Source organism: Anomaloglossus baeobatrachus, chromosome 3 (genome assembly GCF_048569485.1).
Source record: "Anomaloglossus baeobatrachus isolate aAnoBae1 chromosome 3, aAnoBae1.hap1, whole genome shotgun sequence".
Classification (NCBI taxonomy): domain Eukaryota; kingdom Metazoa; phylum Chordata; class Amphibia; order Anura; family Aromobatidae; genus Anomaloglossus; species Anomaloglossus baeobatrachus.
Genome location: NC_134355.1, coordinates 697,368,149 through 697,389,315, shown reverse-complemented (window position 1 = coordinate 697,389,315; position 21,167 = coordinate 697,368,149). Strand labels below are relative to the sequence as shown.

Below are 21,167 nucleotides of genomic sequence, written 5' to 3'. Positions count from 1 at the left end.
AATTATTAAGGCTTTTTTCATGCCTTACCACTCAGTTCTGCACATATAGGCAAAGGGTTTGCTTGGAAGAGGTGTGCATGTATTCATAAGCCCCCCGTCACCCTATAAACTCCTCCGATGATCTTCTACTATGGCAAAATGGTATCCGCACTTAAAAAAAAAAAAAAAAAAAAGCGATCTACTTTTCAGAAATCAGTTGCCATGTAACAATGCAACGTCACACCTGACTTTATGTGAAAGCCACCACAGGGTGTGGGAAGAAAGTAAAGGCAAGTCTACCATGCCAGGGGGATTAGCTCAAGTGGTAGAGCGCTCGCTTAGCATGCGAGAGGTAGCGGGATCGATGCCCGCATTCTCCAAAGCTGATTTTGTTTTTTTCACATGGTAGTAGAGAGTTTCTTTTTACCTCATGCGCAAGGCTCCAACAGCTAAAACTAGGAGGCTTTCAAGCATGAGCAAAACATGCCTTCGATAGCTCAGCTGGTAGAGCAGAGGACTGTAGCAGTAAATTAGCAATCCTTAGGTCGCTGGTTCAATTCCGGCTCGAAGGAATTTTTTGTGAATTCTATCGGATGGTTCATCCTCCTGGTCAACACAGCCCAGGTATGCTCCTTCTGTCCATCTAAAACAGGTCTTTTAGAAAGGTTTCCTCCGTTGTACCCGAGGAGGTCAAAACAAAGGCAGAGAGCAACAGAGATTTACTTGTTGGGAGAGCAGCTCAGCTGAAACCCAACATGGAATCTTTTCCACCCATAACATGCGATGCCAGCAAAAGAGACCATGGTCCCTGGGAAAACACGGCTAAGCTCCTTCCCTCTATCGACAAAGAGCTCTTTTAGAAAGGTCTCTTCTGTAGTATCTAGGGAGTTCAAAAGGTAGGTAGCGAGCAAGCAACAGGGCTTTTTATTGGAAAAGCAAAAGTGGCCCACGTCCCTGGGTGGGCTTGAACCACCAACCTTTCGGTTAACAGCCGAACGCGCTAACCGATTGCGCCACAGAGACGCGGCTGTCTGGCCTTTCCACGGGAACTCCCAGCCAGGCCAGGCGCAGGTTCCTCAGGGGAACCTTTGAACATAATATGACAAAAAGAAATCAGCAAAAACAAAGAGACAATTGCCGGTGCTCAGTAGAGCTCAAGTTGCCGACAATAAGATCCTGCTGTCGGATTCCATCCCATAGACACCCTCCCTTCTAGTCACTTTTCAAAAGTCAGTCGATAAGTACAATTCTCCTCAAGATAGCAGCATCCAGCAGCAGAGTGGCGCAGCGGAAGCGTGCTGGGCCCATAACCCAGAGGTCGATGGATCGAAACCATCCTCTGCTATGAGATCATTTTCATAGAAGTCGCCAAATCTCTTCTGTCAACACAAACGCGTTTCTGATCAAAAATATAAACCAAAGGCCCAAATCCCTGCTCATCGCATGCTGATGGACAAAGAAGAATTCCCCACGTCACAGCATTTCCTATAGCCCGGGTGTTTTTCAGCCCCACAGCCAAAAAGACCAATGGCTCTGCATGCGTATTTGCTGCGTCGCAACTTTCTTCTCCAAATTATTAAGGCTTTTTTCATGCCTTACCACTCAGTTCTGCACACATGTGCAAAGGGTTTGCTTGGAAGAGGTGTGCATGTATTCATAAGCCACCCGTCACCCTATAAACTCCTCCGATGATCTTCTACTATGGCAAAATGGTATCCGCACTTAAAAAAAAAAAAAAAAAAAAAGCGATCTACTTTTCAGAAATCAGTTGCCATGTAACAATGCAACGTCACACCTGACTTTATGTGAAAGCCACCACAGGGTGTGGGAAGAAAGTAAAGGCAAGTCTACCATGCCAGGGGGGATTAGCTCAAGTGGTAGAGCGCTCGCTTAGCATGCGAGAGGTAGCGGGATCGATGCCCGCATTCTCCAAAGCTGATTTTGTTTTTTTCACATGGTAGTAGATAGTTTCTTTTTACCTCATGCGCAAGGCTCCAACAGCTAAAACTAGGAGGCTTTCAAACATGAGCAAAACATGCCTTCGATAGCTCAGCTGGTAGAGCGGAGGACTGTAGCAGTAAATTAGCAATCCTTAGGTCGCTGGTTCAATTCCGGCTCGAAGGAATTTTTTGTGAATTCTATCGGATGGTTCATCCTCCTGGTCAACACAGCCCAGGTATGCTCCTTCAGTCCATCTAAAACAGGTCTTTTAGAAAGGTTTCCTCCGTTGTACCCGAGGAGGTCAAAACAAAGGCAGAGAGCAACAGAGATTTACTTGTTGGGAGAGCAGCTCAGCTGAAAACCAACATGGAATCTTTTCCACCCATAACATGCGATGCCAGCAAAAGAGACCATGGTTCCTGGGAAAGCACGGCTAAGCTCCTTCCATCTATCGACAAAGAGCTCTTTTAGAAATGTCTCTTCTGTAGTATCTAGGGAGTTCAAAAGGTAGGTAGCGAGCAAGCAACAGGGCTTTTTATTGGAAGAGCAGATGAAAGCCAACGTGGAATCTTCTTCCCCCGTAGCATGCTACTCAAGCAAAAGTGGCCCATGTCCCTGGGTGGGCTTGAACCACCAACCTTTCGGTTAACAGCCGAACGCGCTAACCGATTGCGCCACAGAGACGCATGTGGCACCCCAGGGTTGCCACAGTAACAACACAAAGGGTTAACTCCCCACACACAACACCAAGACCTCCTGGCCAGAAGGGGGAGACCAAGCTGCTTCCCTGTATATTCTGGTGGGGGGGGGAGGAAATGGTCAGAAGTAGTTTCAGTTTGGAAGTTCAGTGCAGAGCACTGAGGAGACAGGATCTCTGCAGGTTGGAAGCTGGCTTTAGCTCACCTCAGGATCCACTGACCAATTCCAGGCCTAGCTGAGGGTCTGAGGAAAGGAGACAGATTACACAGAGGAACATTCCTGGGAGACAGAGCATTGCTGAGCTCATCCCAGTGGAGCACAAGAACGGATGCTGGATCCGAGACTGCAGGTTACATGCTGCATAGTTACCACCAGAGAAGTGAAGATTCCAGATCTTTCACCTGTACCACAGACACAAGCAACAAACGCAGAGTTCAGGAACATACTAGTAAGGACTCGAGTTGCCTGTCAGGTCGGTACCGAGGAGCACAGAGCCAGCTGCATAGTTCACGCACCAGCAGGGCCACAGACACACAGTGCAGGCAAGGAAGCCAAAACGGCCCGGCTGGGTGGGAGAAACCCTGAACCCCTCACAGACTCCGTGGACAGTACTCTGCTGAATAACATCATCAGTAAAAGACAAAGAAACTGCAAAACCGTGAGTCTGCCTGTTTATTGTGCTCGTGTCCTGCACTTCCCCCATAGACTATCACACTGCCCCGGGGAAAAGGCTCCACCCGTGGGGAGCCGTCCCATCTCAAGCTGCCTTCCATCACCCCGGAGGTTCTGCAGCAGCGGTGGTCATCTCTGATCACATTCCACGGGTGGCGTCACGAACATAACCCCCCTTTTATTGTGGAACCAGGGAGCACAGACCGGGTCACGACACCGTGATCCCCTTTCCAGAAGCGACCCCTTGGCCCGGTTCTGGGTATCTCCTTAACCCCTGGCGACACAATTTTGGCGTCATGAACAGGATGCGGACTGGACCCGGCTGCAACCCGGGTGACGTGTGCCTGTAAAGACTTATTGCATCGCATAAAAGACTTGCACTGTGAATTGTTGCAACAAAGAACGGACTTTAAACTTTGCAAAGATACCTGGAAAAATCCAAAAACATCATTGGTAAAATTTTCCAGGCGCCATCTTTAATCACGCCATTACCTGCTATGCGCGGGAAAACATCGCGCCTAAACTAAGACTCCGCCAACCGCTTGCAGAGGAGGTGCGCTCGGTGCTGCGACCCGAACGAAAACGCAGAAAAGTGTCCCAGGCTTGCTGTCAAGAAGACTGGTGAAATTAACTAAGGGGGCGCAAAGATGTCGCAGCAGGGAGACGCTGTTGTGCCCGGCGGTGCAGCGGCACCTATCATGCCGTTCCTGATGCCGTACACCCCGGGTGCAGTGTGGCTGCCGCAGTACTCAGGTGAGCCCAACACACTTAATGACTTTATCGGAAAGCTAAAAATCTACTACAGCATGTACCCCCTGACAGAAGCTCAGCGTGTTGGTATGCTTATGGGACAGTTAACTGGCAATGCCCAGCGGGAGGCTACATCCTGGCCGGACGATGCAAAGGACACTGTAGAGCATATAATAGCTGGACTAAAAGCAGCTTTTGAATCCATTGCTGGCAGCCGGGCTAAAATGAGGTTCTTTGGATGCAAGCAAAAACCTAGAGAGAGCGCAAGAGACTTTGCCTTAAACTTGCAGGAGGCGCTCAGAGCACTTAAATTAGCAGAACCTGCCTTAGCCCCTGGAGCAGATAAGCTGCTGATAGACCAATTCCTGGATGGACTCTCATCCCCTTCCCACCGGGGACAACTGAGCATGATGGTGATCCAGGATCCAGGACTAACATTTGCCCAGCTAAAGGATAGAGCCATCCGCCTCCAGCAGGTGGAGGAGCCACAGGATATAGACTCTGTTCAACACCTTACAGTGGCACCCCAGCAGCCAGTAATGCCGGTGACATCGGCCATGTCAGCGGCTGTTGCTAACCACCTGGAGCCCATCACTAATGAGGCTCTACATCAAAAGCTTGAAGCCCTTACGGACACTGTTGCTTCCATGGCTAGAATCGTCCAGGAGCTGCGTGGATCCAAGTCTGCACCCAAGATTGAGCTGGCGACCAGCAAGGAGGATGTCCCGTGGATGAGGCCTAGGAGATACCAAGCGACGAGAGGACGACCCAGCGACCGCTACCAGCCGGATGGACAGCCCATTTGCCGCCGTTGCAATGAGCCAGGTCACTTTGCCCGTGAATGTGCTTTAAATGGGGATCCCCTGGGGAGGTGGGCCGCTCCTCAGGAATGAACTCTCAAGGTCCTTCACCCTGGCACGACAAGTATGTGGGGGGACGTCCAGTCATCCCCATCGTGCTGGATGGCATTCTGCTCAACGCCTTGCTGGACACTGGTTCCCAAATAACATCAATTCCGCATGTCCTTTATAAGAGGTACTGGGCTGATTCAGACGTTAGCAGTGGTCCATCTAATGTTGCATTGAATATATGGGCTAGCAATGGTGAATTAGTACCACAGGTTGGTTTCAGAGAAATGACCATTAAGATTGGGAGAGTAGAATTGCAGAATCAGGGTATTATCATTGTTGATGTTGACCGACGAGAACGTGAACCAACTATGCTGCTAGGAATGAATGTAATTGAAAATTGTTTTGCAGAGGTAATTACTGTCTTGCAGCAGATCGTCGAGACTGCCAAACCTGGGCAACAGAGACTCCTGCAGAAGGAAATTAAAGCCTTGATGCTGAAGCAGCAGGTAGAAATGTCAGGAGGTGAAATTGGCAGTGCAAGGGTAAGTGACCCAATACCTATTGTAATTCCTCCCAAAACAGAAATGCTGGTCTGGTGTAGAGCCGCAATAGGCATCAGAGGGCGAGACTATCAGGCCCTGGTAGAACCCGTGTACTCAGACAGTAGGCCCACTGTACTGACGGCCAGAGGAATAGTTGAGGTACACAGGGGGAGAGTGCCAATACGCCTTCTAAATTGTGGGGAAGATGAGGTCACCCTACCAAAGTATGCTACCATGGCTAAGCTATATACGGTTGATAACAACGCCATCACCACCGTTGAGCCCTTGAAGCCGTCAAATCAGGCGGAGGACAATGGCTCAGAGGGAAAGCTGGAGGATTGGTGCCAAAAGCTACATGTAGGTACCGATTCTACACCCTCCCATCAAAAGCATGGAGTATACAGGGTAGTGAAAGAATATGAACAAATATTCAGCAAACACCCATTAGACTTTGGGCAGATCAAAGGGGTAGAGCACACTATACCCACAGGTCACCATCCACCCATAAAGGAGAGGTATAGACCAGTACCACCGGCTCACTACCAATGCGCCAAAGACATGCTCAAAGAAATGAAAGAAGCAGGAGTAATAAGAGACAGTTGTAGCCCCTGGGCAGCCCCACTAGTGCTAGTTAAGAAAAAAGATGGGACCATGAGGATGTGCGTAGACTACAGACGGATCAACCGCATTACACACAAGGATGCATACCCATTACCTAGGATAGAAGAGTCATTGGCTGCATTAAAATCCGCTACTTACTTTTCCACCCTAGATCTGACTAGTGGGTATTGGCAAGTTCCTGTGGCAGAGGCTGATAAGGAGAAGACAGCGTTCACCACGCCGATGGGCCTCTGTGAGTTCAATTGTATGCCGTTTGGACTCTGCAACGCGCCTGGTACCTTCCAGCGAATGATGGAGTGCTGCCTAGGACATAAGAACTTTGAAACTGTCCTCCTGTACCTGGATGACGTCATAGTCTACTCCAAGACCTATGAACAGCATCTACAAGACCTGGCGGAAGTGTTTGAAGCCTTATCCGGATACGGCATGAAAATCAAGCCATCCAAGTGTCACCTTCTAAAGCCAAGGGTACAGTACCTGGGACATGTCGTGAGCTCAGAAGGGGTAGCACCAGATCCTGAAAAAGTTACCGTGATCAGAGATTGGCCGAGACCCACCAGCGTGAAAGAGGTGAGGCAATTCCTGGGACTGGTAGGCTACTATAGAAGATTTATAAAAGGGTTCACGAAGCTAGCAGCTCCCCTACAAGACATCCTGGTAGGACAGTCAAAGAAGTCTGCAGCCCGAAATCCTCCTTTCCAGTGGAGTGATGAGAGGGAAGAGTCCTTTAAGAAGTTGAAGTGGGCACTGACAGGAGAAGAGATCCTGGCATATCCAGATTACCATCAACCCTTCATTTTGTACACAGATGCCAGCAACGTAGGACTGGGAGCAGTATTGTCTCAAAAGCAGGAAGGCAAGGAGAAAGTTATTGCCTTTGCAAGCAGGAAGCTCCGACCTACAGAAAGAAACCCAGAGAATTACAGCTCCTTCAAGTTAGAACTACTGGCAGTAGTTTGGGCTGTAACAGAGCGTTTCAAACACTACCTGGCAGCTGCAGAATTTACCATCTTTACTGACAACAATCCGTTGACCCACCTGGACTCTGCAAAACTAGGTGCGCTGGAACAGCGATGGATAGCCCGACTGTCAAACTACAACTTTGTCATCAAGTACAGGGCAGGCCACAAGAATGGGAATGCAGATGCCTTATCCCGGATGCCACACTCGGGGAACGTGGAAGAGGAACCGGAGGGACTGGAAGAAATTGAGCTGCCGGCCTTTCACCGTCCTAAGGTGGGACAGTATCAACCGAGTGTCTACCAAAAACAACAGCAGGCAACTCTCAACCCATTAGCGCACCACGGATGGGCTGACACACAAGACAGCGATCCAGCTGTGAAGCTAGTGAAAGAACTGCTTACACAACAAGGTGCATACCCTAATCAGAATGCCCCAGCTGAGACACAACATCTCTGGAAAGAGAGAGGTAAATTGTTCCTCTACCAAGGGAAGCTCTGTAGAAGGCACACCAATCCAAAAACACATGAGTTGGTCTGGCAGATCATCGTGCCCAAGAGAGACGTCAAGATGGTTCTGGAAGCTTACCACGACGGTGCTGGTCATTTTGGTTGGAAAAAGTTGGAAGTGCTCTTAAGAGAAAGATTCTACTGGGTTGGCATGAGAAAATCAATTGAAGATTGGTGTAGAAAATGCGGACCGTGCAACCTCAGAAGAAAGGATCAACAGAACCAGAGAGCTCCACTCCAGTCCATAGTAACCAAGCAACCACTCGAGCTAGTCGCATTAGACCACGTCAAGTTGTCACCAAGCCGGTCCGGCTATGTCTATGCCTTAACCATCGTGGACCATTACTCACGCTTCTTAGTGGTGGTACCCGTGAAAGACCTTACAGCTAGAACAGCAGCTAAAGCATTCCAGACGTACTTTTGCAGACCCCATGGTTACCCAGAACAAGTCCTTGCAGATCAAGGTCCAGCTTTTGAATCACAGATTTTCCAAGAATTCTGCAACATGTATGGCTGTAAAAAGATCCGCACAACAGCATACCATCCCCAAACAAATGGCTTATGTGAGAAGATGAACCATATTGTGATTGACCTGTTGAAGACCTTACCAGAGTCAGAAAGAAATCAATGGCCAGAGAAATTGCCAGACTTGGTGGACTTGTACAATCATGTCCCGGTGAGTTCTACAAACTGCACCCCCGCTTACCTCATGCGTGCAAGGCCCGGTAAACTGCCAATTGATTTAGATATGGGAATTCTGAAGCCAGATGCAGAAGTTCAAGAATCCAATTGGGATACCCTACGTCAGCAGCAGTATCGCCAAGTACAAGAGTGCGTAGAGAAAAGTCTCCAACAAGCTAGGGGAAGACAAGAGAGAAACTTCAACCAGCATGCTCTAGCAACCCCATTGCAACCTGGTGACCAAGTTCTCAAGAGGAAACGGCGCACAAACAAATTGGATAATCAGTGGGAAACCACCCCATATACAGTCTTACCATCCAGTATGGATAATCCCAAAGTGTGTCTCATCAGTAAGGATGAAGGAAGGACATCAGCTGTCGTGTCAAGAGATCAACTCAAACCGTGTCCTGAAACCCTGAAGACACCAGAAGTCACCTTACCCGTACAGGTACAACCTGTCAAGAAGGAAGAAGATGTATTCCATACAGTCTTAGGAGATTTCCCAAAAACATGGCCAAATTACCATGGAGCAGTAGTAGTCCCAATGATCGCCTTCCCTCAAGTGGTGGAACCACAATCAGAACCCATACCACAAGAAGTCTCAAGACAAGAAGAACTGGAAGTTGAAACCGTAGAGGAAGAACAGATTCCTGGTCCCAGTGAGCTTGCCAGTCCTACAGTCAGTCCACTATCCTCACAAGTACCAGAAACACCAAATAGGTACACTTCCACCCACACCATTATGCTAAGTACACCCAGTACACCAGCAGTACGCAGGTCACAGCGTAGTACTCAGGGTCAGATACCAGCAAGATATAAAGACTAATGTGAAATTGCATATAAAATGTACATATGTTATAATGTTTATATGAAAAACCGTAACAGTTTATTGTACAGAAAAGGTGAGAGAAGAGTGGTGTAAGGTGTCAGCACGGAGAGTTACAACTTGATCACATTGTTGGTGGCCCGAGGGCCGTGAGGCCTACTGCACTTATGACCAGAGTAGAGACACCTTTAAGAAGTGTTTGTTGATTGAAATGTTTATTTAATTGCAACGTTAAGACCAAAAGCCCAGTACCTACAGAGACTATCCTGTATGAACACTTATATATTTTTGAACATTTTGGACTCTTTTTGAGCTTTAAGGTTTTTGTACTTTTTCCTTTTGAGACTCTGTATATATATAATTGTTGTGATAACTTGTTTTTGTTTCACAGTCCCGGAGTACTGTTCTTCACTAAGGGGGAATGTGGCACCCCAGGGTTGCCACAGTAACAACACAAAGGGTTAACTCCCCACACACAACACCAAGACCTCCTGGCCAGAAGGGGGAGACCAAGCTGCTTCCCTGTATATTCTGGTGGGGGGGAGGAAATGGTCAGAAGTAGTTTCAGTTTGGAAGTTCAGTGCAGAGCACTGAGGAGACAGGATCTCTGCAGGTTGGAAGCTGGCTTTAGCTCACCTCAGGATCCACTGACCAATTCCAGGCCTAGCTGAGGGTCTGAGGAAAGGAGACAGATTACACAGAGGAACATTCCTGGGAGACAGAGCATTGCTGAGCTCATCCCAGTGGAGCACAAGAACGGATGCTGGATCCGAGACTGCAGGTTACATACTGCACAGTTACCACCAGAGAAGTGAAGATTCCAGATCTTTCACCTGTACCACAGACACAAGCAACAAACGCAGAGTTCAGGAACATACTAGTAAGGACTCGAGTTGCCTGTCAGGTCGGTACCGAGGAGCACAGAGCCAGCTGCATAGTTCACGCACCAGCAGGGCCACAGACACACAGTGCAGGCAAGGAAGCCAAAACGGCCCGGCTGGGTGGGAGAAACCCTGAACCCCTCACAGACTCCGTGGACAGTACTCTGCTGAATAACATCATCAGTAAAAGACAAAGAAACTGCAAAACCGTGAGTCTGCCTGTTTATTGTGCTCGTGTCCTGCACTTCCCCCATAGACTATCACACTGCCCCGGGGAAAAGGCTCCACCCGTGGGGAGCCGTCCCATCTCAAGCTGCCTTCCATCACCCCGGAGGTTCTGCAGCAGCGGTGGTCATCTCTGATCACATTCCACGGGTGGTGTCACGAACATAACCCCCCTTTTATTGTGGAACCAGGGAGCACAGACCGGGTCACGACACCGTGATCCCCTTTCCAGAAGCGACCCCTTGGCCCGGTTCTGGGTATCTCCTTAACCCCTGGCGACACACGCAGATGTCTGGCCTTTCCACGGGAACTCCCAGCCAGGCCAGGCGCAGGTTCCTCAGGGGAACCTTTGAACATAATGTGACAAAAAGAAATCAGCAAAAACAAAGAGACAAATGCCGGTGCTCAGTAGAGCTCAAGTTGCCGACAATAAGATCCTGCTGTCGGATTCCATCCCATAGACACCCTCCCTTCTAGTCACTTTTCAAAAGTCAGTCGATAAGTACAATTCTCCTCAAGGTAGCAGCATCAAGCAGCAGAGTGGCGCAGCGGAAGCGTGCTGGGCCCATAACCCAGAGGTCGATGGATTGAAACCATCCTCTGCTATGAGATCATTTTCATAGAAGTCGCCAAATCTCTTCTGTCAACACAAACGCGTTTCTGATCAAAAATATAAACCAAAGGCCCAAATCCCTGCTCATCGCATGCTGATGGACAAAGAAGAATTCCCCACGTCACAGCATTTCCTATAGCCCGGGTGTTTTTCAGCCCCACAGCCAAAAAGACCAATGGCTCTGCATGCGTATTTGCTGCGTCGCAACTTTCTTCTCCAAATTATTAAGGCTTTTTTCATGCCTTACCACTCAGTTCTGCACATATGTGCAAAGGGTTTGCTTGGAAGAGGTGTGCATGTATTCATAAGCCACCCGTCACCCTATAAACTCCGATGATCTTCTACTATGGCAAAATGCTATCCGCACTTAAAAAAAAAAAAAAAAAAAAAAGCGATCTACTTTTCAAAAATCAGTTGCCATGTAACAATGCAACGTCACACCTGACTTTATGTGAAAGCCACCACAGGGTGTGGGAAGAAAGTAAAGGCAAGTCTACCATGCCAGGGGGATTAGCTCAAGTGGTAGAGCGCTCGCTTAGCATGCGAGAGGTAGCGGGATCGATGCCCGCATTCTCCAAAGCTGATTTTGTTTTTTTCACATGGTAGTAGAGAGTTTCTTTTTACCTCATGCTCAAGGCTCCAACAGCTAAAACTAGGAGGCTTTCAAACATGAGCAAAACATGCCTTCGATAGCTCAGCTGGTAGAGCGGAGGACTGTAGCAGTAAATTAGCATTCCTTAGGTCGCTGGTTCAATTCTGGCTCGAAGGAATTTTTTGTGAATTCTATCGGATGGTTCATCCTCCTGGTCAACACAGCCCAGGTATGCTCCTTCTGTCCATCTACAACAGGTCTTTTAGAAAGGTTTCCTCCGTTGTACCCGAGGAGGTCAAAACAAAGGCAGAGAGCAACAGAGATTTACTTGTTGGGAGAGCAGCTCAGCTGAAACCCAACATGGAATCTTTTCCACCCATAACATGCGATGCCAGCAAAAGAGACCATGGTCCCTGGGAAAACACGGCTAAGCTCCTTCCCTCTATCGACAAAGAGCTCTTTTAGAAAGGTCTCTTCTGTAGTATCTAGGGAGTTCAAAAGGTAGGTAGCAAGCAAGCAACAGGGCTTTTTATTGGAAGAGCAGATGAAAGCCAACGTGGAATCTTCTTCCCCCGTAGCATGCTACTCAAGCAAAAGTGGCCCACGTCCCTGGGTGGGCTTGAACCACCAACCTTTCTGTTAACAGCCGAACGCGCTAACCGATTGCGCCACAGAGACGCAGATGTCTGGCCTTTCCACGGGAACTCCCAGTCCGGCCAGGCGCAGGTTCCTCAGGGGAACCTTTGAACATAATATGACAAAAAGAAATCAGCAAAAACAAAGAGACAATTGCCGGTGCTCAGTAGAGCTCAAGTTGCCGACAATAAGATCCTGCTGTCGGATTCCATCCCATAGACACCCTCCCTTCTAGTCACTTTTCAAAAGTCAGTCGATAAGTACAATTCTCCTCAAGGTAGCAGCATCCAGCAGCAGAGTGGCGCAGCAGAAGCGTGCTGGGCCCATAACCCAGAGGTCGATGGATCGAAACCATCCTCTGCTATGAGATCATTTTCATAGAAGTCGCCAAATCTCTTCTGTCACCACAAACGCGTTTCTGATCAAAAATATAAACCAAAGGCCCAAATCCCTGCTCATCGCATGCTGATGGACAAAGAAGAATTCCCCACGTCACAGCATTTCCTATAGTCCGGGTGTTTTTCAGCCCCACAGCCAAAAAGACCAATGGCTCTGCATGCGTTTTTGCTGCGTCGCAACTTTCTTCTCCAAATTATTAAGGCTTTTTTCATGCCTTACCACTCAGTTCTCCACATATATGCAAAGGGCTTGCTTGGAAGAGGTGTGCATGTATTCATAAGCCACCCGTCACCCTATAAACTCCTTCGATGATCTTCTACTATGGCAAAATGGTATCCGCACTTAAAAAAAAAAAAAAAAAAAAAAGCGATCTACTTTTCAGAAATCAGTTGCCATGTAACAATGCAACGTCACACCTGACTTTATGTGAAAGCCACCACAGGGTGTGGGAAGAAAGTAAAGGCAAGTCTACCATGCCAGGGGGATTAGCTCAAGTGGTAGAGCGCTCGCTTAGCATGCGAGAGGTAGCGGGATCGATGCCCGCATTCTCCAAAGCTGATTTTGTTTTTTTCACATGGTAGTAGAGAGTTTCTTTTTACCTCATGCGCAAGGCTCCAACAACTAAAACTAGGAGGCTTTCAAGCATGAGCAAAACATGCCTTTGATAGCTCAGCTGGTAGAGCGGAGGACTGTAGCAGTAAATCAGCAATCCTTAGGTCGCTGGTTCAATTCCGGCTCGAAGGAATTTTTTGTGAATTCTATCGGATGGTTCATCCTCCTGGTCAACACAGCCCAGGTATGCTCCTTCTGTCCATCTACAACAGGTCTTTTAGAAAGGTTTCCTCCGTTGTACCCGAAGAGGTCAAAACAAAGGCAGAGAGCAACAGAGATTTACTTGTTGGGAGAGCAGCTCGGCTGAAACCCAACATGGAATCTTTTCCACCCATAACATGCGATGCCAGCAAAAGAGACCATGGTCCCTGGGAAAACACGGCTAAGCTCCTTCCCTCTATCGACAAAGAGCTCTTTTAGAAAGGTCTCTTCTGTAGTATCTAGGGAGTTCAAAAGGTAGGTAGCGAGCAAGCAACAGGGCCTTTTATTGGAAGAGCAGATGAAAGCCAACGTGGATTCTTCTTCCCCCGTAGCATGCTACTCAAGCAAAAGTGGCCCACGTCCCTGGGTGGGCTTGAACCACCAACCTTTCGGTTAACAGCCGAACGCGCTAACTGATTGCGCCACAGAGACGCAGATGTCTGGCCTTTGCACGGGAACTCCCAGCCCGGCCAGGCACAGGTTCCTCAGGGGAACCTTTGAACATAATATGACAAAAAGAAATCAGCAAAAACAAAGAGACAATTGCCGGTGCTCAGTAGAGCTCAAGTTGCCGACAATAAGATCCTGCTGTCGGATTCCATCCCATAGACACCTTCCCTTCTAGTCACTTTTCAAAAGTCAGTCGATAAGTACAATTCTCCTCAAGGTAGCAGCATCCAGCAGCAGAGTGGCGCAGCGGAAGCGTGCTGGGCCCATAACCCAGAGGTCGATGGATCGAAACCATCCTCTGCTATGAGATCATTTTCATAGAAGTCGCCAAATCTCTTCTGTCAACACAAACGCGTTTCTGATCAAAAATATAAACCAAAGGCCCAAATCCCTGCTCATCGCATGCTGATGGACAAAGAAGAATTCCCCACGTCACAGCATTTCCTATAGTCCGGGTGTTTTTCAGCCCCACAGCCAAAAAGACCAATGGCTCTGCATGCGTTTTTGCTGCGTCGCAACTTTCTTCTCCAAATTATTAAGGCTTTTTTCATGCCTTACCACTCAGTTCTGCACATATGTGCAAAGGGTTTGCTTGGAAGAGGTGTGCATGTATTCATAAGCCCCCCGTCACCCTATAAACTCCTCCGATGATCTTCTACTATGGCAAAATGGTATCCGCACTTAAAAAAAAAAAAAAAAAAAAAGCGATCTACTTTTCAGAAATCAGTTGCCATGTAACAATGCAACGTCACACCTGACTTTATGTGAAAGCCACCACAGGGTGTGGGAAGAAAGTAAAGGCAAGTCTACCATGCCAGGGGGATTAGCTCAAGTGGTAGAGCGCTCGCTTAGCATGCGAGAGGTAGCGGGATCGATGCCCGCATTCTCCAAAGCTGATTTAGTTTTTTTCACATGGTAGTAGAGAGTTTCTTTTTACCTCATGCGCAAGGCTCCAACAGCTAAAACTAGGAGGCTTTCAAGCATGAGCAAAACATGCCTTCGATAGCTCAGCTGGTAGAGCGGAGGACTGTAGCAGTAAGTTAGCAATCCTTAGGTCGCTGGTTCAATTCCGGCTCGAAGGAATTTTTTGTGAATTCTATCGGATGGTTCATCCTCCTGGTCAACACAGCCCAGGTATGCTCCTTCTGTCCATCTACAACAGGTCTTTTAGAAAGGTTTCCTCCGTTGTACCCGAGGAGGTCAAAACAAAGGCAGAGAGCAACAGAGATTTACTTGTTGGGAGAGCAGCTCAGCTGAAACCCAACATGGAATCTTTTCCACCCATAACATGCGATGCCAGCAAAAGAGACCATGGTCCCTGGGAAAACACGGCTAAGCTCCTTCCCTCTATCGACAAAGAGCTCTTTTAGAAAGGTCTCTTCTGTAGTATCTAGGGAGTTCAAAAGGTAGGTAGCGAGCAAGCAACAGGGCTTTTTATTGGAAGAGCAGATGAAAGCCAACGTGGAATCTTCTTCCCCCGTAGCATGCTACTCAAGCAAAAGTGGCCCACGTCCCTGGGTGGGCTTGAACCACCAACCTTTCGGTTAACAGCCGAACGCGCTAACCGATTGCGCCACAGAGACGCAGATGTCTGGCCTTTCCATGGGAACTCCCAGCCCGGCCAGGCGCAGGTTCCTCAGGGGAACCTTTGAACATAATATGACAAAAAGAAATCAGCAAAAACAAAGAGACAATTGCCGGTGCTCAGTAGAGCTCAAGTTGCCGACAATAAGATCCTGCTGTCGGATTCCATCCCATAGACACCCTCCCTTCTAGTCACTTTTCAAAAGTCAGTCGATAAGTACAATTCTCCTCAAGGTAGCAGCATCCAGCAGCAGAGTGGCGCAGCAGAAGAGTGCTGGGCCCATAACCCAGAGGTCGATGGATCGAAACCATCCTCTGCTATGAGATCATTTTCATAGAAGTCGCCAAATCTCTTCTGTCAACACAAACGCGTTTCTGATCAAAAATATAAACCAAAGGCCCAAATCCCTGCTCATCACATGCTGATGGACAAAGAAGAATTCCCCACGTCACAGCATTTCCTATAGTCCGGGTGTTTTTCAGCCCCACAGCCAAAAAGACCAATGGCTCTGCATGCGTTTTTGCTGCGTCGCAACTTTCTTCTCCAAATTATTAAGGCTTTTTTCATGCCTTACCACTCAGTTCTGCACATATGTGCAAAGGGTTTGCTTGGAAGAGGTGTGCATGTATTCATAAGCCCCCCGTCACCCTATAAACTCCTCCGATGATCTTCTACTATGGCAAAATGGTATCCGCACTTAAAAAAAAAAAAAAAAAAAAAGCGATCTACTTTTCAGAAATCAGTTGCCATGTAACAATGCAACGTCACACCTGACTTTATGTGAAAGCCACCACAGGGTGTGGGAAGAAAGTAAAGGCAAGTCTACCATGCCAGGGGGATTAGCTCAAGTGGTAGAGCGCTCGCTTAGCATGCGAGAGGTAGCGGGATCGATGCCCGCATTCTCCAAAGCTGATTTAGTTTTTTTCACATGGTAGTAGAGAGTTTCTTTTTACCTCATGCGCAAGGCTCCAACAGCTAAAACTAGGAGGCTTTCAAGCATGAGCAAAACATGCCTTCGATAGCTCAGCTGGTAGAGCGGAGGACTGTAGCAGTAAGTTAGCAATCCTTAGGTCGCTGGTTCAATTCCGGCTCGAAGGAATTTTTTGTGAATTCTATCGGATGGTTCATCCTCCTGGTCAACACAGCCCAGGTATGCTCCTTCTGTCCATCTACAACAGGTCTTTTAGAAAGGTTTCCTCCGTTGTACCCGAGGAGGTCAAAACAAAGGCAGAGAGCAACAGAGATTTACTTGTTGGGAGAGCAGCTCAGCTGAAACCCAACATGGAATCTTTTCCACCCATAACATGCGATGCCAGCAAAAGAGACCATGGTCCCTGGGAAAACACGGCTAAGCTCCTTCCCTCTATCGACAAAGAGCTCTTTTAGAAAGGTCTCTTCTGTAGTATCTAGGGAGTTCAAAAGGTAGGTAGCGAGCAAGCAACAGGGCTTTTTATTGGAAGAGCAGATGAAAGCCAACGTGGAATCTTCTTCCCCCGTAGCATGCTACTCAAGCAAAAGTGGCCCACGTCCCTGGGTGGGCTTGAACCACCAACCTTTCGGTTAACAGCCGAACGCGCTAACCGATTGCGCCACAGAGACGCAGATGTCTGGCCTTTCCATGGGAACTCCCAGCCCGGCCAGGCGCAGGTTCCTCAGGGGAACCTTTGAACATAATATGACAAAAAGAAATCAGCAAAAACAAAGAGACAATTGCCGGTGCTCAGTAGAGCTCAAGTTGCCGACAATAAGATCCTGCTGTCGGATTCCATCCCATAGACACCCTCCCTTCTAGTCACTTTTCAAAAGTCAGTCGATAAGTACAATTCTCCTCAAGGTAGCAGCATCCAGCAGCAGAGTGGCGCAGCAGAAGAGTGCTGGGCCCATAACCCAGAGGTCGATGGATAGAAACCATCCTCTGCTATGAGATCATTTTCATAGAAGTCGCCAAATCTCTTCTGTCAACACAAACGCGTTTCTGATCAAAAATATAAACCAAAGGCCCAAATCCATGCTCATCGCATGCTGATGGACAAAGAAGAATTCCCCACGTCACAGCATTTCCTATAGCCCGGGTGTTTTTCAGCCCCACAGCCAAAAAGACCAATGGCTCTGCATGCGTTTTTGCTGCGTCGCAACTTTCTTCTCCAAATTATTAAGGCTTTTTTCATGCCTTACCACTCAGTTCTCCACATATATGCAAAGGGTTTGCTTGGAAGAGGTGTGCATGTATTCATAAGCCACCCGTCACCCTATAAACTCCTCCGATGATCTTCTACTATGGCAAAATGGTATCCGCACTTAAAAAAAAAAAAAAAAAGCGATCTACTTTTCAGAAATCAGTTGCCATGTAACAATGCAATGTCACACCTGACTTTATGTGAAAGCCACCACAGGGTGTGGGAAGAAAGTAAAGGCAAGTCTACCATGCCAGGGGGGATTAGCTCAAGTGGTAGAGTGCTCGCTTAGCATGCGAGAGGTAGCGGGATCGATGCCCGCATTCTCCAAAGCTGATTTTGTTTTTTTCACATGGTAGTAGAGAGTTTCTTTTTACCTCATGCGCAAGGCTCCAACAGCTAAAACTAGGAGGCTTTCACGCATGAGCAAAACATGCCTTTGATAGCTCAGCTGGTAGAGCGGAGGACTGTAGCAGTAAATTAGCAATCCTTAGGTCGCTGGTTCAATTCCGGCTCGAAGGAATTTTTTGTGAATTCTATCGGATGGTTCATCCTCCTGGTCAACACAGCCCAGGTATGCTCCTTCTGTCCATCTACAACAGGTCTTTTAGAAAGGTTTCCTCCGTTGTACCCGAGGAGGTCAAAACAAAGGCAGAGAGCAACAGAGATTTACTTGTTGGGAGAGCAGCTCAGCTGAAACCCAACATGGAATCTTTTCCACCCATAACATGCGATGCCAGCAAAAGAGACCATGGTCCCTGGGAAAACACGGCTAAGCTCCTTCCCTCTATCGACAAAGAGCTCTTTTAGAAAGGTCTCTTCTGTAGTATCTAGGAAGTTCAAAAGGTAGGTAGCGAGCAAGCAACAGGGCTTTTTATTGGAAGAGCAGATGAAAGCCAACGTGGAATCTTCTTCCCCCGTAGCATGCTACTCAAGCAAAAGTGGCCCACGTCCCTGGGTGGGCTTGAACCACCAACCTTCCGGTTAACAGCCGAACGCGCTAACCGATTGCGCCACAGAGACGCAGATGTCTGGCCTTTCCACGGGAACTCCCAGCCCGGCCAGGCGCAGGTTCCTCAGGGGAACCTTTGAACATAATATGACAAAAAGAAATCAGCAAAAACAAAGAGACAATTGCCGGTGCTCAGTAGAGCTCAAGTTGCCGACAATAAGATCCTGCTGTCGGATTCCATCCCATAGACACCCTCCCTTCTAGTCACTTTTCAAAAGTCAGTCGATAAGTACAATTCTCCTCAAGGTAGCAGCATCCAGCAGCAGAGTGGCGCAGCGGAAGCGTGCTGGGCCCATAACCCAGAGGTTGATAGATCGAAACCATCCTCTGCTATGAGATCATTTTCATAGAAGTCGCCAAATCTCTTCTGTCAACACAAACGCGTTTCTGATCAAAAATATAAACCAAAGGCCCAAATCCCTGCTCATCGCATGCTGATGGACAAAGAAGAATTCCCCACGTCACAGCATTTCCTATAGCCCGGGTGTTTTTCAGCCCCACAGCCAAAAAGACCAATGGCTCTGAATGCGTTTTTGCTGCGTCGCAACTTTCTTCTCCAAATTATTAAGGCTTTTTTCATGCCTTACCACTCAGTTCTCCACATATGTGCAAAGGGTTTGCTTGGAAGAGGTGTGCATGTATTCATAAGCCACCCGTCACCCTATAAACTCCTCCGATGATCTTCTACTATAGCAAAATGGTATCTGCACTTAAAAAAAAAAAAAAGCGATCTACTTTTCAGAAATCAGTTGCCATGTAACAATGCAACGTCACACCTGACTTTATGTGAAAGCCACCACAGGGTGTGGGAAGAAAGTAAAGGCAAGTCTACCATGCCAGGGGGATTAGCTCAAGTGGTAGAGCGCTCGCTTAGCATGCGAGAGGTAGCGGGATCGATGCCCGCATTCTCCAAAGCTGATTTTGTTTTTTTCACATGGTAGTAGAGAGTTTCTTTTTACCTCATGCGCAAGGCTCCAACAGCTAAAACTAGGAGGCTTTCAAACATGAGCAAAACATGCCTTCGATAGCTCAGCTGGTAGAGCGGAGGACTGTAGCAGTAAATTAGCAATCCTTAGGTCGCTGGTTCAATTCCGGCTCGAAGGAATTTTTTGTGAATTCTATCGGATGGTTCATCCTCCTGGTCAACACAGCCCAGGTATGCTCCTTCTGTCCATCTACAACAGGTCTTTTAGAAAGGTTTCCTCCGTTGTACCCGAGGAGGTCAAAACAAAGGCAGAGAGCAACAGAGATTTACTTGTTGGGAGAGCAGCTCGGCTGAAACCCAACATGGAATCTTTTCCACCCATAACATGCGATGCCAGCAAAAGAGACCATGGTCCCTGGGAAAACACGGCTAAGCTCCTTCCCTCTATCGACAAAGAGCTCTTTTAGAAAGGTCTCTTCTGTAGTATCTAGGGAGTTCAAAAGGTAGGTAGCGAGCAAGCAACAGGGCTTTTTATTGGAAGAGCAGATGAAAGCCAACGTGGAATCTTCTTCCCCCGTAGCATGCTACTCAAGCAAAAGTGGCCCACGTCCCTGGGTGGGCTTGAACCACCAACCTTCCGGTTAACAGCCGAACGCGCTAACCGATTGCGCCACAGAGACGCAGATGTCTAGCCTTTCCACGGGAACTCCCAGCCTGGCCAGGCGCAGGTTCCTCAGGGGAACCTTTGAACATAATATGACAAAAAGAAATCAGCAAAAACAAAGAGACAATTGCCGGTGCTCAGTAGAGCTCAAGTTGCCGACAATAAGATCCTGCTGTCGGATTCCATCCCATAGACACCCTCCCTTCTAGTCACTTTTCAAAAGTCAGTCGATAAGTACAATTCTCCTCAAAGTAGCAGCATCCAGCAGCAGAGTGGCGCAGCGGAAGCGTGCTGGGCCCATAACACAGAGGTCGATGGATCGAAACCATCCTCTGCTATGAGATCATTTTCATAGAAGTCGCCAAATCTCTTCTGTCAACACAAACGCGTTTCTGATCAAAAATATAAACCAAAGGCCCAAATCCCTGCTCATCGCATGCTGATGGACAAAGAAGAATTCCCCACGTCACAGCATTTCCTATAGCCCGGGTGTTTTTCAGCCCCACAGCCAAAAAGACCAATGGCTCTGCATGCGTATTTGCTGCGTCGCAACTTTCTTCTCCAAATTATTAAGGCTTTTTTCATGCCTTACCACTCAGTTCTCCACATATATGCAAAGGGTTTGCTTGGAAGAGGTGTGCATGTATTCATAAGCCACCCGTCACCCTATAAACTCCTCCGATGATCTTCTACTATGGCAAAATGGTATCCGCACTTAAAAAAAAAAAAAGCGATCTACTTTTCAGAAATCAGTTGCCGTGTAACAATGCAACGTCACACCTGACTTTATGTTAAAGCCACCACAGGGTGTGGGAAGAAAGTAAAGGCAAGTCTACCATGCCAGGGGGGATTAGCTCAAGTGGTAGAGCGCTCGCTTAGCATGCGAGAGGTAGCGGGATCGATGCCCGCATTCTCCAAAGCTGATTTTGTTTTTTTCACATGGTAGTAGAGAGTTTCTTTTTACCTCATGCGCAAGGCTCCAACAGCTAAAACTAGGAGGCTTTCAAACATGAGCAAAACATGCCTTCGATAGCTCAGCTGGTAGAGCGGAGGACTGTAGCAGTAAATTAGCAATCCTTAGGTCGCTGGTTCAATTCCGGCTCGAAGGAATTTTTTGTGAATTCTATCGGATGGTTCATCCTCCTGGTCAACACAGCCCAGGTATGC

At 47.9% G+C, this 21,167-nt stretch overlaps 18 non-coding genes across 18 annotated transcripts; 17 read left to right on the top strand and 1 right to left on the bottom strand.

Annotated features, from left to right (window-relative positions):
* The first annotated feature begins 286 nt into the window (after positions 1–286).
* TRNAA-AGC (transfer RNA alanine (anticodon AGC)) lies at positions 287–359 on the top strand. The gene has a single exon. It is a non-coding gene; the product is annotated as a tRNA-Ala (tRNA).
* Positions 360–465: 106 nt separating this feature from the next.
* Positions 466–551, top strand: TRNAY-GUA (transfer RNA tyrosine (anticodon GUA)). The gene is given in 2 exon segments: positions 466–502; positions 516–551. It is a non-coding gene; the product is annotated as a tRNA-Tyr (tRNA).
* Positions 552–1,838: 1,287 nt separating this feature from the next.
* On the top strand, positions 1,839–1,911 carry TRNAA-AGC (transfer RNA alanine (anticodon AGC)). The gene has a single exon. It is a non-coding gene; the product is annotated as a tRNA-Ala (tRNA).
* A 106-nt stretch (positions 1,912–2,017) lies between these two features.
* TRNAY-GUA (transfer RNA tyrosine (anticodon GUA)) lies at positions 2,018–2,103 on the top strand. Its single transcript is given in 2 exon segments — positions 2,018–2,054; positions 2,068–2,103. It is a non-coding gene; the product is annotated as a tRNA-Tyr (tRNA).
* A 427-nt stretch (positions 2,104–2,530) lies between these two features.
* TRNAN-GUU (transfer RNA asparagine (anticodon GUU)) lies at positions 2,531–2,604 on the bottom strand. Its single transcript has one exon. It is a non-coding gene; the product is annotated as a tRNA-Asn (tRNA).
* An 8,650-nt stretch (positions 2,605–11,254) lies between these two features.
* Positions 11,255–11,327, top strand: TRNAA-AGC (transfer RNA alanine (anticodon AGC)). The gene has a single exon. It is a non-coding gene; the product is annotated as a tRNA-Ala (tRNA).
* A 1,529-nt stretch (positions 11,328–12,856) lies between these two features.
* TRNAA-AGC (transfer RNA alanine (anticodon AGC)) lies at positions 12,857–12,929 on the top strand. The gene has a single exon. It is a non-coding gene; the product is annotated as a tRNA-Ala (tRNA).
* Positions 12,930–13,035: 106 nt separating this feature from the next.
* TRNAY-GUA (transfer RNA tyrosine (anticodon GUA)) lies at positions 13,036–13,121 on the top strand. Its single transcript is given in 2 exon segments — positions 13,036–13,072; positions 13,086–13,121. It is a non-coding gene; the product is annotated as a tRNA-Tyr (tRNA).
* Positions 13,122–14,457: 1,336 nt separating this feature from the next.
* On the top strand, positions 14,458–14,530 carry TRNAA-AGC (transfer RNA alanine (anticodon AGC)). The gene has a single exon. It is a non-coding gene; the product is annotated as a tRNA-Ala (tRNA).
* A 106-nt stretch (positions 14,531–14,636) lies between these two features.
* Positions 14,637–14,722, top strand: TRNAY-GUA (transfer RNA tyrosine (anticodon GUA)). The gene is given in 2 exon segments: positions 14,637–14,673; positions 14,687–14,722. It is a non-coding gene; the product is annotated as a tRNA-Tyr (tRNA).
* A 1,336-nt stretch (positions 14,723–16,058) lies between these two features.
* On the top strand, positions 16,059–16,131 carry TRNAA-AGC (transfer RNA alanine (anticodon AGC)). Its single transcript has one exon. It is a non-coding gene; the product is annotated as a tRNA-Ala (tRNA).
* A 106-nt stretch (positions 16,132–16,237) lies between these two features.
* Positions 16,238–16,323, top strand: TRNAY-GUA (transfer RNA tyrosine (anticodon GUA)). The gene is given in 2 exon segments: positions 16,238–16,274; positions 16,288–16,323. It is a non-coding gene; the product is annotated as a tRNA-Tyr (tRNA).
* Positions 16,324–17,656: 1,333 nt separating this feature from the next.
* On the top strand, positions 17,657–17,729 carry TRNAA-AGC (transfer RNA alanine (anticodon AGC)). The gene has a single exon. It is a non-coding gene; the product is annotated as a tRNA-Ala (tRNA).
* Positions 17,730–17,835: 106 nt separating this feature from the next.
* TRNAY-GUA (transfer RNA tyrosine (anticodon GUA)) lies at positions 17,836–17,921 on the top strand. The gene is given in 2 exon segments: positions 17,836–17,872; positions 17,886–17,921. It is a non-coding gene; the product is annotated as a tRNA-Tyr (tRNA).
* Positions 17,922–19,250: 1,329 nt separating this feature from the next.
* TRNAA-AGC (transfer RNA alanine (anticodon AGC)) lies at positions 19,251–19,323 on the top strand. The gene has a single exon. It is a non-coding gene; the product is annotated as a tRNA-Ala (tRNA).
* Positions 19,324–19,429: 106 nt separating this feature from the next.
* TRNAY-GUA (transfer RNA tyrosine (anticodon GUA)) lies at positions 19,430–19,515 on the top strand. The gene is given in 2 exon segments: positions 19,430–19,466; positions 19,480–19,515. It is a non-coding gene; the product is annotated as a tRNA-Tyr (tRNA).
* Positions 19,516–20,844: 1,329 nt separating this feature from the next.
* TRNAA-AGC (transfer RNA alanine (anticodon AGC)) lies at positions 20,845–20,917 on the top strand. The gene has a single exon. It is a non-coding gene; the product is annotated as a tRNA-Ala (tRNA).
* Positions 20,918–21,023: 106 nt separating this feature from the next.
* TRNAY-GUA (transfer RNA tyrosine (anticodon GUA)) lies at positions 21,024–21,109 on the top strand. The gene is given in 2 exon segments: positions 21,024–21,060; positions 21,074–21,109. It is a non-coding gene; the product is annotated as a tRNA-Tyr (tRNA).
* The last annotated feature ends 58 nt before the right edge of the window (positions 21,110–21,167 follow it).